This window comes from Condylura cristata, unplaced genomic scaffold, assembly GCF_000260355.1.
Source record: "Condylura cristata isolate star-nosed mole 26May11 unplaced genomic scaffold, ConCri1.0 scaffold00015, whole genome shotgun sequence".
Classification (NCBI taxonomy): domain Eukaryota; kingdom Metazoa; phylum Chordata; class Mammalia; order Eulipotyphla; family Talpidae; genus Condylura; species Condylura cristata.
This window is the reverse complement of record NW_004567116.1, coordinates 16,960,962-16,965,089: the sequence shown is the minus strand read 5'-3', so window position 1 is coordinate 16,965,089 and position 4,128 is coordinate 16,960,962. Positions and strand designations below refer to the sequence as shown.

At 44.1% G+C, this 4,128-nt stretch overlaps 1 protein-coding gene across 1 annotated transcript in view; it reads left to right on the top strand.

Annotated features, from left to right (window-relative positions):
* Positions 1-3,687: 3,687 nt before the first annotated feature.
* The window catches only part of CAPRIN1 (cell cycle associated protein 1), a 33,789-nt gene continuing 33,348 nt past the window's right edge, over positions 3,688-4,128 (top strand). Inside the window, exon 1 of the mRNA XM_004682935.2 lies at positions 3,688-3,918. The gene's annotated coding sequence lies outside the window, so the exon portion shown is untranslated. The remainder of the gene's footprint in view (positions 3,919-4,128) is intronic.

The window sequence follows — 4,128 nt, the reverse complement described above, 5'->3', positions numbered from 1 at the left end:
TAGAGCATAGCTTCTAAGAGTGTTCAATAAGAAACACATATTTTGTGTAATCTGAAAAAAAAACTATTTTAGACATACTGTATTTTCATATTGAACAAACTATGAAGCTGTTTTTCTAATATTACAATTGTACTATTACAATTAAGGAAAATGTTGTGGAAAAGAAATGTTACCTCAGCTGATGACTACAATGTAGCAGAACAAAGAGGCAATATGCACCAGTATCATCAAGACTTTCTGATAGTAATATAGCAGGCAATATTTACTGAGAAAACATTTGTGCCAGGCATATTATTGATTCTGAAGATAGAGATGGAAAAACGACTGCTTTCTTCTGTGAGAACTTCCAAATCTCATGGTGGCTCATAAACATATAAATAATTATGACATTGATTGAATAACCATAAAACCAGCAGTACTGAGAAAATTATTATAGAAATTTCTACTGTTGACTTGTAATAAATTCTGTGTGAGCAGTGCGGTTCACATCTAGGTAAGGCTTCTTAGTCAACCTGGTGCAGATAGGCAATTAATGTAGGTCAGATGAAACTTTTTTTTTTGTCACAAATTACCATTAGTTTATTGGGTGTTTCAAGTTAAAGCAGTAGAACTACTTTGCTAAAGTAATCAGGATAAGCAGGTTCAATTATTATTTCCCTCTACTTTAGATTTCAGTGTTATGGCTTAATGAATTAAATAAGTGAATGTCAACTTAGGAGATTTGTAGTATTAAAATATATTGAGGATAAATTCTGTACCAAGGTTTTAAAGGAAAGTCCTTTTCTTTACAGACATCCTTCTTTCCCACTGGTTTGGTGAGAGACCTTTTTTCCTGTTTCTTCAGTGACATAAGGACTCCAAGCTGTTACCTGCCTTTGGATTAGCAAAGTGTTTAATTAATGACAGTGAAGTATTAAAACTTCACATATAAATAGCCTCAGCCCCCACCTTACCCCCCCTTTGTCAAGTTGGAAATAAATTTGATTCACTGAAACCATGACATTGGATAGGAAGTCAGACTAAACACATCATTATGCTATAAATTTATTCATTTCTCTGAACTTGCTAACCTGAAAAAAAAAATGGAGAGTGAATCAAAGAAATGGGTTGGGGATAATGTATTGCTGGCAGTGAGAGTATGACAGTTATATGTGTTCCTCACTTATTTCTGGTTCACGGCTACCTACCATGTATCACATTGGACAGCATCTCTTAGCTGAATGGGTGTCATGACTTTTTTCAGCCAGTGAGTTGTAAACACACACGATACTGTCTGGAGTACCCAATCAACTACTTGAAAGGCTCCTATGCTCTTATGCCATACTCATCCTGATGTGTTTGGCTTCTCCATCTACTGAGTGACTGAGCAGACAACCTCTGCTGAACCACGATGGACATGTCTTATTTTTGTGTTGTCAGAGTGATGAACTTCAATAAAGTATGAGGTAGTATTTTAGGTTTTGCATACCACAGTCACAACTAAACTCTGCTGTAACACTAAAGTGGCACAGAAAATATGATGGATGGGATGGTGTCCCAATGAGATTTTACAAAAACAGATGAAGGGCCACTTGACCTTAGGACTGTATTTTGCAGCTATGTTTTAAGTCACAAAATGAGCCAGTCCTGAGAATCTAGGGGCTGTGAGATACCACACCCTCCAAAGGAGAATCTTCATCTGTGTTGTCATTCTGTTCCCTCTCAACAATCTTTAAGAAAAGCCTAATTTGGTGACTTTTCAGTTATGCTGAAGCAGTTATGCTTCAATAGTTGCTACTAGGTTATTTGCCAAGGAAAAGCAGAAGAGGGTCTTGCCTTCCTATACCTTATCACAAGCCCCCTCCAGGTCACAGCCAAATCATGAGAGGTCTCCAAGCCATTGTTCTCAGACCTTAATATGCTATCAGCAGGACTCAGTGGGTTTGCTCAGATTGTTGGATTCCACACCTGGAGTTTGATTTTGGTCAGTTTTGCTTACTAGTGTAATTCATGGATCATTTTAGAAATGTGGTCAAGTTTTGAATAAATGACTCCCCCCCCACACTTTAATGTGCATACAAATCAACTAAGAATCTTTGAAAATTGAGTAAATTTAGTAATTCCTACATGGAGCCTGAGACGTTCATGATTGTGGTACCTTGGCCACTACTGTCTCTGAGCTGCATTTCAGCAATTTCAGGAGCCTACTTGGGTTTGCAGCTTCTGTTCCACCCTGCCTCTCACTTCCAATATGTATTTCCCATTTTTGTCAATAGAGCTGCAAGATTTAAAACTCTGGTTGTTCATGTCCTCTCAGCTCAAAAAAGATGCATGGATGTCCCCATTTCACTCAGCAGAAGTCATCAGGCTTGTTAAGGCTGATCATCTTCTCTGCCTCTGTTTTAGCCACTGCGACCTCCTTGCTGTTCCTTGAGCCCACCACACACACTCCCACCTCAGATCCTGGCACTTGATGTTCTCAATACCTGGAAAAATTCTTCCTCCAAGATAACTGCTTGACCTTCTTCCTCATTTCTTTCAGACATCTAAAATGTAAGGCTTTTCCTGACAATCCTGTTTTTTTCTCTACTATTTCACTAGTATTTGTCTTTTTCCCACATAGGATGTAAACCGCATGAAGATAAAACACTCTGGTCTCGTTCACCACCCCCAGCACTGGTTTTTCTAACCCTAAGGTGCTCAATAAATAACTGAATGAATAGATAACATACTTTGCAGCTAACAGGAATGTCTTGAGACAGAAGGCTGCTGTTGTTTCTTCAGGCTCCCTCAGGGTGTCCCGTTGCCAGCATTACTCATTTTATTCCCCAGCGAACAGTGGATTTGGTAGAATCCTTTTCTAAATCCCTCTACTCATGGAGTTTAAATGAATTGGTCATTGACCCGTATCATATATTACGTTGCTGAATTTTCTATTGAGTGTATTCCTCAATACATTTCCTTCCATTACTTTGTTTCTTATTTTCTGTTCCCTGTCCACACCCACAACCACCCTGCTCCAAGGTTAATTACGAAGCTGGAAAATTTCCTTGGAGCAAAAAGAAAAATTTGGTTTTACATGTCATCAAACATTCTCTTAAAAAGTTTTATATAAATCTAAAATAAAGGAAAACAAGTATTACTTGTTAGTATTTCAGGCCCACTGGATAATGCCATCTTGAGGTAGCTTACGATTATTTTTAACACGAGTCCGGAGTTTGAAGACTTTTTAAAGCCACCACCCATCTTGCTCATTTCCTAAGCATTCTACAGACTTCCTAGGTTACTGGGTGATTGTTTTGTGGGGTAGGTGGCCAGCTGCCTTTTCCACTGTTGGGGTGTGGGAGTTTGCTTGCTCTGCATACAGAAGAAATTCTAGAAGCTGGGGTTGCACCACCCACCCCACACACTCCTCACTTGCAGAAACCTTTGCCCTCCCCCCGCCACCCCCCCCAAATAAGGGTTTTTCACCGGGCAGTTGCCAGATTCAGATTCAGCTGCTTGACACCTATTGTCCCCGTTTGGACGTCAAGCGATTTTGCCTGAAGGACCCTAGCGTGGACAACACCCTAAACCGGAGGGGCCCCTCCTGCAGCCTTCGCGGGGCGCTTCTGACCACCGCCGAGCGGCCGCCCCACCCCGGCCCGGGGCTTGGGCAGCGTGGGTCGGAGCCAGGCCGGCCCTGCTCTGCAGGCGTTCGCGCCGGGCAGCCCGAGCGGCCGCGAAGGCCCCCGCCCGCTACTTCTCCGCCCCAGAGGGCTGGCTGCCTAAGTCCCTCCCGCTCCAGGCTCTCCGCCTCACTAGCAGCGGCTCGCGGTGCAGCGGGGACTGGGCGAAGCGGCCTGCGCCCACGGAGCGCACGACACTGCCCGGAACGCACCGCCACCCTTGCCCCTCAGCCGCCCACTCGGGATCTTCGGCAGCCTCTGCGCGCGCACGGTGAGCGCCACGCCGGACCGAGGCGCTGAAGGGGAAGAGGGCCGCTGCCCCGAGTGTCCTTTACCTCCGGATCGCCTGGACCTTCGCGAGGGGCTTGTTCCTCTAGTCTCCCCTCCCCCCGGGTCATTTCCAGTGCCCTTCTCCACCCTTCTCTGCCTCTCAGCCCGATCTCTCTTCCCTCCCTTCCTCGGAAGGAGATGAGTGCCGGCT